The sequence below is a fragment of the Labrus mixtus genome, chromosome 22, assembly GCF_963584025.1.
Source record: "Labrus mixtus chromosome 22, fLabMix1.1, whole genome shotgun sequence".
In the NCBI taxonomy this organism is placed as follows: domain Eukaryota; kingdom Metazoa; phylum Chordata; class Actinopteri; order Labriformes; family Labridae; genus Labrus; species Labrus mixtus.
Window position 1 is genome coordinate 3,757,770 of NC_083633.1, and position 12,849 is coordinate 3,770,618.

The window sequence follows — 12,849 nt, forward strand, 5'->3', positions numbered from 1 at the left end:
CTGCCTTTGCTACCAAATGCCTGTGAAGATAGACTAAAACATGTACAAGGGGAACTACACACAGGAAAGAGTGCATAAAGATAGGATGTCTGACATAATGGTATCAAACCTGCTCGGCACATTATGTCCTACACAGTATTTGTTTCCTCATACATGTGCAAACAAACATCAAACTATAAACTGCAAATGACACACCTGGACACAAGTCGACACCGTTAATGTATCCATATTAAGAGTTTCAAGAATCATGTAACCGCTGAATATATTGTAGGACAGACTTATTTATAATGCAGGAATATATTATCAAAGCACTCTGTTGCAGACAAGGCCATTTTAAAATGGCTGGTATCCAAAGAGTCTCTCCCGTTGCATTATGCAGCCTTGCACTTGGCATAATTAATCAGCCTGATTAACATAACTGTAAATCTCAAGGTACATGTTCCTCCAGACCCCAAATTTGGCCTTAGTCCTCCAGTAAGGCTGTCCAGTAGGTTATGAGACATAGAAATGGCAAACTAAACTGATTTCTCTGCCTTCAAGAAGTTAGGCAAGCTGTTTCTCCATATAGTTTTTGTCAGTGTGTTTTTTAGTGTCTCATTTAAGCCCAGAGTCTTATCTTTAGATTCACGATGAAGAGAAGAGACCACATCACATGAGAGTCACTTAAAGACTTCAGCATCGTTATTGGAACTTTCCACAGACAGGACTAGAGCTACCATGACTAATAGGGATTTCACACTTGCAGAAAACTCCTGAAAAACTCCTCATATATCCTGGAGGAGCTGTGTATGTGTGAACGCGCACAGCCAAATTTTTCACTCAAGACTTCACCCAGAGTTTCTCCTGCGAGACCCCTAGTATTTATTCCGCAGCATGTCTGAGTGGGCTGATGTGAGAACGCAGCTGGATAATCTCCGGAGAATTCACTTCGAGCCAATGGAAGGGGGGAGCGACATTTATATACTATGACTGGAATCAGTGCATTGACTGTCTTCCCACAACCGCTACGATCTCTGCGCAAGTAATTACATCATCTGTTCGTCAGAATGTTGTTCTTTGCTCTTTTGTTGACATTGTGATTCTGCCGAACAACTCGTAGCATTGATATAACCCCCCCCCCATCTGACAGGGACAGTCTCCTGCTGTGAGTAGCATATGTGAACAGCCATGTCAGGAGAATAACCTAAGCAGTCCTCCTGAAATGATCTAGATATTCTCAGTAGTGCATATGTGAAAATGGCTTAACTCATTAGCTGGCCAACAACAAACTAGTGTGCATCTATTATAAAGCATCAAGACAAAACAAACAGAAGACAGTCTTTGTTTGCAGCTTCTCAGAGGTGGACCTTTGGCATATCTGTCTAATATAACCGTCACATTCATATATTTGCTATTTGCTTTCAGATTGTAATGGTAAGATTCCAAAATGTTCTGACGTTTAACAGTAAATTATTTTGCTCGATGGCACCAAAAAAATCTGTAGTAGGTTATATGTATATATTTGACAGAATAAAAACACGTATTTTGTTTGCGCTGTGAAGACAGAATTTCTAACCGTGTTCCTCTGTTGGACAACATTTCAGTTTCCTTATCGATATTCCTTTACTGAGCAAACAACCCAAACAATATTAGCTTCTGTGTGGTTTACCTTTTTAGGTATTTACACAATGCTGGTGCGCCCAAAGTAGATTCTTCATTCAAATTTAGAGCTGTGTGTGTCCAACAGAGCAGTGCACAGATGACAAGCTAGGGCTCGGGAAGGGCAGAGTGGAAACTACATTTGGTTGGCAAATTAGCTGGAGCATCCTGTGACCCTGGATTGCGCGCCTCCCCTCAACAAAAGTTCGGCATGGAAAGTCTGGGATTGATATGCAAATGAGGAGAAGATGGAAAACATGGAAATACAGTCTGCAAGTGGTAGAACACAGGTTGGCACACGTACAAAGAATAAATTGGCCACTGATTGCATCATTGACTTCAATTAGCGGTGGTCAATTACAAGTTAGATGAATTCCTGTAATCCTGGTGATAGTGTTATCAATGGGGTGCTTGAGGTATTTGGTGTTAATTCAAAATGATCAGTCATGCATGATGACTGTCAAATGTTATCACAGGTTCAACCATCTCTAACCAGATATTCTTATTATCAATACAATCATCATCTGCCCTCAACTGTCACAACAAACGAGCAACAATGAAGTTATGGTTGGTTTGTTTTCTGTTTATGTTTTTTGCAAAGCCAGTTTGATATTGAATGACAGACAAAAATCCAGAAAATGTAATTGTGGTTGAAACATAGCCACTCTACAGCTGATAAAGTAGTGACATAGTTAGTTAAATCATTGGCTACAAAGTCCAGTCAGAGCTGTATTTGACATCACCTTACTGTTTTGCCCTGTGCTGGGTTTACTTGGCAGGAAAAGTATTTCAGAGGGGCTACATTATTTAGGAAAACTGTGAGAAAAACTTTTAAAAGAAAACAGGAGATGGGACAGATCCGATCTTATATCGGTATTAACTCTGATATTGACGTGAATGTGATTAACATATCATATTATTTATTATTTAATCAAACTAATTAAATGCCAAAACATAATTACTAGATCTGCTTTTTCTGAATTTCATGCCTGCTTCTCCTCCTACTGAAAGATAAGGGGGAAAGCAAAGGCTTATAAAAACCTTGTTAGTGATGTAAATAACTACAAAAATCTAATTTAAACAACAGGAAAGGAGAAAGCTCCATAAAAGCTCATGTGGATAACGCGACAGGTCGATATCAGATATCTGATTACAGGCTGAATGTGCCGGACGCATCAGTTGTCTGACACAATTAGGAAAAGTTCTTAGCGCCGGTCAGTCTCCTGTTTCTGCTCGGGGCTCCTGACCGGTGAAAGTGGTAACAGAGCACCAGGACTGAAGAGGCTGCAGCAGGATGATGTGTTTGAGGATATTACAGAAGGAGGTAAATGTTAGATAAAGCTGTGATTAAGAAACATGCTAGGGCTGTCTAATTAATCGCAATTTCTGAGACTTCCGGGATATGAGCACTCGCAATAAACACATCGTAGTAGGGATGTAAAGATTAGTCGTAAAATCGTGATAAATCAATTCAAAGGTGTCAAGATTCACATCAGTATTCTGAAAAATGAATCGCAATAATATGGTGAGCGTCAGCAGCTGCTGAACAAGATTTTGAAATGGAGGACTCACCACCGTCTTTTAAATCGGAGGTGTGGAAGCATTTTGGCTTCCCCGAGAGAGAAAATGAAAGAGGTGAGAAGATAACAGAAAAAAAACTGTGTGCAAATATTGTAAGAAGACAGAGAACTACACAACCAACACAAACAACATGATGCAGCATTTAACCAACATCACAATGAGAGGCTCCAATGACCTCCCCTTGTTGAGAGAAAGAAAAAACTCACTTTTATAGACTTGCTTTTATGTGATTTCTCCTTTAAAGATCTATCTCTTCCTTTTATTAATTCTATTGCTCTTAACCTTTTTATCTTCCTCTTCTTTAAATGTTTTAGCCTTTAAATGTAACCCTTCCCGTATTCATTTCACTGCTTTTAGTCTTTTAAATTCCTCCTCCTTTTATCGTTTAACTCTTCAGCTCTCTGTTGCTTTATTCATTTAACCAATGTCCTGTTTATCACTTCTTTTTATCTTCACTCTGTGTTTACAGCCTGTGATGTGATGTCGTCCCACTCTCCCTCAATTTTCATTTTGTTCTCTCCTGGTTGATATTAAACTCATTTTCCTTCACTGAACTGAACTGCCTCTCCATACCTGCCTGTTGAATCTGTCTTATTCCGGTTATTTGCATTTTTACAATTTTGCCCTCTCTGTTTGGCCCCTCTGTTGATCTCTGTTCTGTTGTCGTGTTGCTGTATTTGTCTGTCACAGCACTTTGGAAACATTTGTTTTTAAAGGTGCTATACAAATAAAGATATTATTATTATTATCACTATTAATATACCAAAGACATTTTACCTGCTCCTTTGTTAAGTGTCTTGAGATACTATTTGTTGTGAATTGGTGCTATACAAGTAAAAAATTGATTAATCACTACAGTATAGTAGACACAGCATTAGGGGTGACAATGCTGGATGAAAATAATAGAGCCCAAAACATCTTAAACGAGCCTTTTCAATAAATACTCGCAGGACATCAACATGAAGCACATCAACATTTTTTACCAATTTCCTGCAAAGCACACACACAGCCTCCTGAGTGAACACGATTACAACACGTCTTAAATAAACACGACTATTCCTCGAAATGTTAACACTAGGATTAAGAGGACACTTACAAGGACGCGAGGGTGGGCATACGGTGATGGAGAAGCAGCTAGACTTAAAGCTATAAGGCTAGCACTGGTTTATTACATAAGAGTACGCACTGCCTGACTGCAGAGTCACGGCTGTCAACTCGGAACTAACACACACAGAGAATTAGCAATTAAGCTAGCTGCGTTTTTATCATTAAGAGTGGGCGGGAGTTGTTGTGTTTATCTTGTTGTGTTTGCAGGGTACTCACCTTTGCTTCGCTGGGGGTCTCCCGGTGGGTTGTGTGTCTGTCTCACTGGCTGTGAAGAGCTGGCTGTCCTCCTGTGGGGACGTTTGTCTGTCTGCTAACTGTTAGCTGGCGACGTTGTAATGTTTATATGTTGAGTGTTTACGGCTCCTCCTCAGCCCCGCGGCGTCATGTTGGTCCGATATTAAAGTTTTGAGGGTTAAAAATTAACTTCACATTAATGTTACTCTTACTGCAGACTATAAACCACCGATATTCAGTCAACTTGTTAGCCAGCAGCCCGCCTGTTCGGCTCTGTCATGGGTTTCAGTTAGCGGACGTCAAGTCACCCGGAGTTACAACTACTTCCGGTTATACATTTCAAAGTAAAAGCTAAACTAGATTTTATTTATTTTTATTTTGATATACTTTATTAATCCCTGATGGGAAATTCGGGTTTATACTATTTTATTTTTAGGGACATGCATCTCACACACATAGGCTCGAATCACACACGTTAACAAACAGGACCTGTGGACATGCATTGGTGGAGAGATGTCAGAGTGGGGCTGCGTCACACTGATACACAGGGAGAACCTCGGAGCAGTTGGGGGTTTGATGCCTTGCTCAAGGGCACCTCGGCAGTGCTCGGGAAGTGCCCTGGCACCTCTCCAGGTACCAGACCAACAACCATATTATGGTCCTCACCGGGACTTGAACCGACAACTCTCCAGTTCCCAAACTAAGTCCCTACGGACTGATCTACTGCCACAAACAATACTCCAGTGAATTTTATACATTTTTTATAGATTTATTTTTGTGCTATTAATGCCTTTATTTTGGAGATAGAGTGGATAGAGTCAGAAATCAGGGGTGGGGGGGAAAGAGAGAGAGATTGAGTAATGACATGCGGGAAAGAAGCCACAGGTCTGATTCGAATCCACGCCACCTACTTGATGGACTACAGCCTCTGTACATGGAGTCTTTATGGCGGTGGTTCGCACCATACTGTAAATATTAATGTTTGAAGCCTGAGTGACGTCAGCAATCTATTACGGCAGGGGTTTTCGGAGGCTCATCAGCAGCAGCCGCCATGTTGGAAATCCTGTCTCAGCCTAACTTTCAGTCAACCTAACGACAAGCTGAGAGCTGGAGCTGAGACAGATTTTAAGCCTCTTGATGAACCATTACATCGCGCCCAGCTGTAAATCATGTCAGCTATGCGCCTAACTATGAATAAGACATATCGTTTTTGAAATCAAAACAGAGACGTTTTTTACACCCCAGTACAGTGTGTACCAGTGATGACAATAACTAATCAGACCTATTTCCTTTTTGTTCCAGGCTGTTAACATGTTAATTTAATCTGGCAGTCATGTGTGTGTGACTTTCACTGCTCCTTGAGCCAGCCTCAAGTGGACACGCGTTGAACTGCAGGGTTTTGCACTTTTGTATTGGCGTCATTTTTCAAAAACGGAGGTCGTCGCTTGGTTGGCAACAAAAATTGGTTTGCGGAGTAAGTTTTCAATGTCTTTCTTTATTTGTCTTATTTCTCTAATATTGGTTTATTTTAATCTTACAAAAAAAAGTTTAAATTCATGTTTCTAACGTTCACTATAGTCCTGAAAGTTTTGTCTGGTCATGACTTTATTTTGAAGGGAAAGCACTGAAGATCCCGCTTCCGGTTAAATACTAGCTAACTTGACATAATAACACAGTTCTCCCTTTTTGTGCTCGGTAATCATTTGATTAGTCTGGCTGGACAGGGTATCTTAATCATTTGATCAGTTCGGTCTACATTAAACTTGGATGCAGTCCATAACTATTTTATAAATGATAAATGGATGTGGATTGTGATCGACAGCACTGTTTGCGTTTAATTAAATAATCTAAATATAAAGCTTGATAAATGTAATATTCATAAAAACACATTTTTGTATGTTTAATTAAGAAGACTGGCTTTGTACGATTATATTAATCACATAGCCGACAAACAATGTCAAGCATGTTCAGGGAGACATTGTAACAAACTCTTTGAAAAAGGGTTTTAGGGGAATGTGGAACAAATTTATCATAAGCATAAATATAAGATACATTTTTATTGAACCCTTAAGCAGTTATATCCGAGGGTTATAGTTGTACACAATTTTAAGAGTTGTATCTGTCAGGGAGCTGGATGTTTGTTTGGGTAAGGAGTGACATCTAGTGGCTGAAGAAGGTAAGAAGGTATAGTAGCTATATGTGTGATTGCACTTGGGGACCATCTAGCAGTGGCTCCCAACCACGTTGACATCCAGGACACATACAGATTTTTTCTATTGTGTTACAAGTAAACATTCACTTTAGACCACATTCAGGCTATTTCAAGTATGTGGCGGGGGCAGAAAGGGTGGGATGAGATTTGTGAACAAACGGAGGATTATTTTTTCTTAGTGTATGATGTGTACTGCCAGGCTGGAAATTAATGCTGGACGGATGAGGCATGGATAAGAGACAGACCGAGATACTGCAAGATTGTTAGTTTTTAGCTTCGACTCATAGTAGTCCTTTATCTTAATTAAGGCAGAAAATGATTCTAACCATTCTAATAAAATGATTCTAATGTAAAGAACTCCAACAACCATGACTCAACCCTGTCCTCGCTTCTTTCAACTTTAATTTACTTAATCATTCCAGGTTCCTTTAAAGATTTTTTTTTTGTTACACCAATGCCTTTCACTGTTACAAATGTTTTTCTTCTTTTCCTGCTTTTAGAATTATTGTACGAGCCATAATGTGTTGTTGTTTTTTTTTACCTATGTTGATAATTTGTTATTTTTTGCTCCTTGTATTGGTTTGATATAATTTCCTGTAATTTGCAGTGGCCGTGGTTTTACATTATTTTTACCTGTGCATTGGTGTGGCGAAAGGCTATCGACAAAACGTATGATTCGGTTTGCACATTTCTGTTGACCATCATATTAATCATCATTGTCATCATTTGGACTTTTTGTTTAGAATGATTTTTTCACTCTTGAATTTAATAAATCAACAAACATATCTGGACTTTGAATTTTATTTTGATACGAACGAGTCACAGTTACAGGCCCACTTAGTCTCTGTGCGGCATTCTCCAATCTAAGCCGCCACTATAATTGTCTTTACTTTAATGCTTTCCATCACATGATCTTGCTTACAATCTTTTATCAACCAACATAATATCATAACATTTACATAAATTAGGATCACATGAGACATTTTTACATTTATATCCCAAGACACAACACACAAAGAGAAAAATACACATGTAATATATATAAATATAAAATGTAAATTCCTATCCCATTTATTCATCTTACACAAACTACATCCCTCGCATCCCATGCCCACGCTTGACATTAATACACACACACACACACACACATACATACACAGACACACACACAACTCACATAAGTCCTTGTCTTGTGTTCTCCACCGACTCCCCCCTTCCCCACAGATTGTTTCATAGATTTCATAATGCTTCATTAATAAACTCCCATACGTCCCTTAGTTGTTTGACCTTGTTATTATCTTCAGATAAAGCCTTTTCTACAGTCAAATAATATTTAATCAATTCCTTCCAGGTATGAATAGAGGGGGCCTCCTTGTTTTTGTTACAAATGTTTCTGTGTTGTATCTTTGCTGCAGCTGCCAAAGAGCTGCTTGACTTTATAGCATTAAATAAAGATCTATTTTATTTGATTTTATTGTGTCATGATCATGATCATATCAAAGTATTTTTCTGTTGTGTTTTGTGATGCAAATATACATAAAGACAAGGAGATTGTTTCTTAAATGTATGCTGATGACAGGCTAGGTAATGCCCTGGTTGCACACTTTATTGCAAACACTGTACATGTGCATAGTACACTATGTTTGTTATGCATATTTCATGACATATATTTTAAAGGCACATCTAGGGACGGCCATTAAAAATTCACTTTGACTATAAATGCTTTAGTGTATGGCAACGGTTAACTTGGTCGATATTTTCACCTGTTCTCATAAACATGAAATAACTAAACACATAAGATGTGTGTACTGCTGTGTATGAAAACATTCTCTGTTCATTCTACAATTCACTTAGCAGACGCTTTTATCCAAAGCGACGTACATCAGAGAGTAAGAACAACACAAGCAAGGATCTAGAAAAAAGGAACAATGTCAGTAAGAGCAAACGATCAGCTTTGAGTCTGATTGGACACACAGGTGCTGACAGGAAGTGACCAGAAGCAAAGCACAACATTGAGGGCAGTTCTTGAGAGCTCTAATCAGTATAGAAACCATCTTATAAGTCATTGTTATCAAACAAAAACCATTGTCATTACCATCATCATCATCAATAATATGGAGACCATCATCATTAAGTTAGTAGGTATTCATGAAAGAGCTGGGTCTTTAGCTTTTTCTTAAAGGTGCAGAGGGACTCTGCAGATCACATGGAGTTTGGAAGTTCATTCCACCACCGGGGGGCAACAGAGGAGAAGAGTCTAGTCAGAGACTTAGGACCCTGTTGTAAAGGTTGGATCAGACGCCTTTCATTGGCAGAGCGTAGTGGGTGGGAGGGAGTGTAGACCTGGATCAGAGAGCTAAAGTAAGGAGGAGCCGTTTTTGTCGCTGTTTTGTAAGCGAGCAGCAGAGTTTTAAATTTGATGCGAGCAGTAACTGGGAGCCAGTGTAAGGAGATGAACAGCGGAGTGACATGTGCTCTTTTAGGAAGGTCCAGTCGTGCTGCTGCATTTTTTATCATTTGCAGGGGTTTGATAGTGCATGTAGGAAGACCTGCCAGTAGAGAGTTGCAATAGTCGATGCGTGATATCACAAGAGCCTGTACCAGGAGCTGTGTAGCGTGTTCTGACAGGTATGGTCTGATCTTCCTGATGTTGTACAGGGCAAATCGACATGACTGGGCAATCGAGGCTACTTGAACCTTTAAAGTTAGCTGGTCATCAATCATGACACCCAGGTTCCGGGCAGACTTTGTGGGCATGAGTTTGGTTGTTCCAAGCTGGATATTGATCTGTGGTTGCATAGAGGGACTGGCTGGGATGACAAGGAGCTCAGTCTTTGAAAGATTGAGTTGAAGGTGGCGTTCATTCATCCATTTAGAGATATCAGCAAGGCATGACGAGATTCTTGCAGAGACTTTAACATCGTCTGGCGGGAATGACAAGAAGAGCTGGGTATCGTCAGCATAGCAGTGGTAGTGAGCTTGTGTATATGGAGAAGAGAAGGGGACCAAGCACCGACCCTTGAGGTACCCCTGTGGATAAGCTGTGCGCTTTGGACACTTCTCCCTTCCTCTAAAGGATCGCCCAGAGAGGTAGGACACGAACTAGCAGAGGGCAGATCCTGAGATGCCAAGTTCAGAGAGTGTGGATAGGAGGATTTGATGGTTGACTGTGTCAAAGGCAGCAGACAGGCCTAGCAGTAATAGAACTGAGGACTGACCTGCAGCTCTGGCAGCTCGTAGCGATTCTGTTACTGACAGTAGTGCAGTTTCAGTAGAGTGGCCCCGCTTAAAGCCTGACTGATTTGGGTCAAACAGATCGTTTATGGACAGGAACTCAGAGACTTGCTTAAAGACTGTGCGCTCAAGTATTTTTGACAGAAAGGGCAGAAGAGAAACCGGTCTGTAGTTTTCAACCTGGGCTGGGTTTTTTGAGCAGAGGGGTGACCCGAGCTTGCTTGAATGCGGTGGGGAACACACCCGATGACAGAGAGGAGTTGATGATGTGCTTAAGTGCAGCATTAAGCGGAGAGGAAATGGTCTGCAGGGGGCTTGATGGTATTGGGTCCAGAGGACAGGTGGTGGGCCGAGAGTCTAGCACAAGCTTAGAGACTTCATCCTCAGTCAGAGAGGAGAATGAGTCGAGTGAGGCACTTTTGGTTGGTGCCTTTGGGCTGAGTTTGTCAGGCTCAGAAAACTGGTTACTGATGGTTGCAACCTTTTCAGTAAAATACGAGGCAAACATGTCTGGTGTGAAAAGATCGGAGGGTGGAGGAGGAGGTGGTTGAAGTAGTGAGTTAAAAGCAGAAAACATTTTTCTTGTATCTGTGGCATTGCATATCTTGTTCTGATAATATGATGTCTTGGCCGTTTTCAGGCTGGAGGAGAATGAGACAAGTCTTTGCTTATAGTCATTGAGGTCAGCGGACTGTTTGGATTTTTGCCATTTTCTCTCTGCTGACCTCAGCCCTGCTCTTTGCTCTCTTATGTCTTCAGTGAGCCATGGACTAGGGTGGGTTTTGTCAGCGGGTTTGGACACCAGAGGGCAGAGCTTGTTCAGAGATGAGGCTAGTGTGGAGCAGAGTGTGTCTGTAGCCTCGTCTGTAGAGAGTGCGGTAAAGACCTTATGGGCAGGCATGGCAGCCATTACCTCGTTAGACAGCTGAGCTGGCTTGAGCGATCGCATGTTTTGGTGGTATGACACCATTTGTGGGTGTGCCTGAGGGAGTTCCGGCAAGGAGATTGTGACTTGAATAAAGAAGTGGTCTGATAGATGTAGAGGGGTAACAGTCAGGTTTACTGTCGAGCAGTTCCGAGTCAGGATTAAATCAAGAGTGTTGCTTTGTGGGTAGGAGGAGTTGGGACCTGCGTGAGGTCAAATGAGGATAGGAGAGCAAGGAAGTCTGTTGCCTGGGCTTTATCAGTGTGTATATTCATGTCTCCCATTACAATCAGTGGTGTTCCATGATCAGGGATTTCTGAGAGTAGCATGTCCAGTTCCACAACAAAATCATTCAGATTACACCCTGATGGACGGTAAATGATAGCAATGTACATTTTAATACGAGCAGTAACCAAGATTGTGTGATATTCAAATGAGGAGTTGTTGCTCAGTGAGAAGAGTTTATTGAATTTCCAGGTATTAGAAATGAGGATACCTGTACCACCTCCACGTCCAACAGAGCGGGGTATGTCTGAGAACACTGTGTCAACAGAAAGAGCAGCTGGTGTGACTGTATTTTCTGGGCAGATCCAGGTTTCAGAAAGGGCAAGTGCCTGAATGTCTGACATTTTTGCAAGTGCTTGGATGAATTCAGTTTTATTCACAGCAGATTGACAGTTCCAGAGGCCAAAAGTAAATGAAGGGTGGGTAGAAGAGGCTTTCTTAAGCAGAGACAAATTGTTAAGATTTCATTGTCTATGACAGATGTGTCTTTTCCTGTTCCCATGAATGACAGAGATTTCTTTGTAGCACATGTTGCATTTAACAGATGACCAGAGGAAATAGGCAAAACAGTAGTCGTGGATGCCCGGGCTCTGTGGCCATCCTGAAGCGTCAGACTCCTTTTTACTGCCTCTCCTGTTGATGCTCAGAGAATGAAACTTAAGTGCTCAGCCCAAACAAAGCCTGACAACAACCCACTATCAATATCTACTCAAAGCAAGTTTCGATTCACCCACCTAGCTGACAAGACCTTCCTAGTTTTCAGATCAGAGCTTGTTCTGCTGCAGTTTCGGATTCAGACTCTTTTAAGCTTGGATTTTCGTGAAAATCCCGCCCGTTCATGCATTTGCTTTGATGCTATCATGATAGGACGAAGGAAAATAAAACAATAAAAACTGTATAAAAGCTGACATTAGCTTGTGGCTTGTTGATTTAGTGAGTTGCCAAAATAAAATATAGGCCTATACAGTAGGTGGCTTGGGGAAAGAAGTGAAGCCTGTAAAGGGAATCTCATCCTTGTTTTTTGAAGCACATCTTAATAGATATACATTAAATTGAGTTTGTGTCAAATCTCTGTGTGTTATCTCAATAACACATGTACATAATGTACATTTAAATAACAAGAATTTCAAAAACCCACTTTTTAAGCTTGAGATTTTACTCTCAAATAAAATCAGCAAGACATTAAGGAAAAAAAAAACTTCAAGATTAGAGACAAGACAATTAGACAAAAAATAAAATGTGTTGGTTCTATTTAATCCCACTTTATATCCATTTTATAACATGTTGCATTACTATATTAGATTTTTGTTGGGTTAATCTTTCCAAAAGGTGTCCTAATGACTTTATAATTTAGTTTAACAAGGGCTTGATTCAGACTCATTCTTTATTGTGCTTTAAATATCAATATTTAAAGCAGCAGATTGATGGTATATAACATCTGGGGACAATTCTCCTCCAGACAACCCAAAATAATGTTTAAAGGAGCACGTTTAAGACAATATCTAATGGCTGTAGCCAAGCTTGGACACTAAAAACTTGCATCATATGGATAGTAAAACAACATATATGTCTGGTGCTCCGCTTCCTCATTACAAAATATGCACAGCGGAGACTTTCATTTTACACATCATTT

The 12,849-nt window shown here is 40.4% G+C and overlaps 1 protein-coding gene across 3 annotated transcripts in view; it reads right to left on the reverse strand.

The window, feature by feature from the left end:
• osbpl8 (oxysterol binding protein-like 8) overlaps nt 1-4,858 on the reverse strand; it is a 108,779-nt gene extending 103,921 nt beyond the window's left edge. For all 3 annotated transcript variants that reach the window (XM_061029659.1, XM_061029657.1, XM_061029658.1), the window contains exon 1: nt 4,543-4,858. The gene's annotated coding sequence lies outside the window, so the exon portion shown is untranslated. The remainder of the gene's footprint in view (nt 1-4,542) is intronic.
• Nucleotides 4,859-12,849: the final 7,991 nt, after the last annotated feature.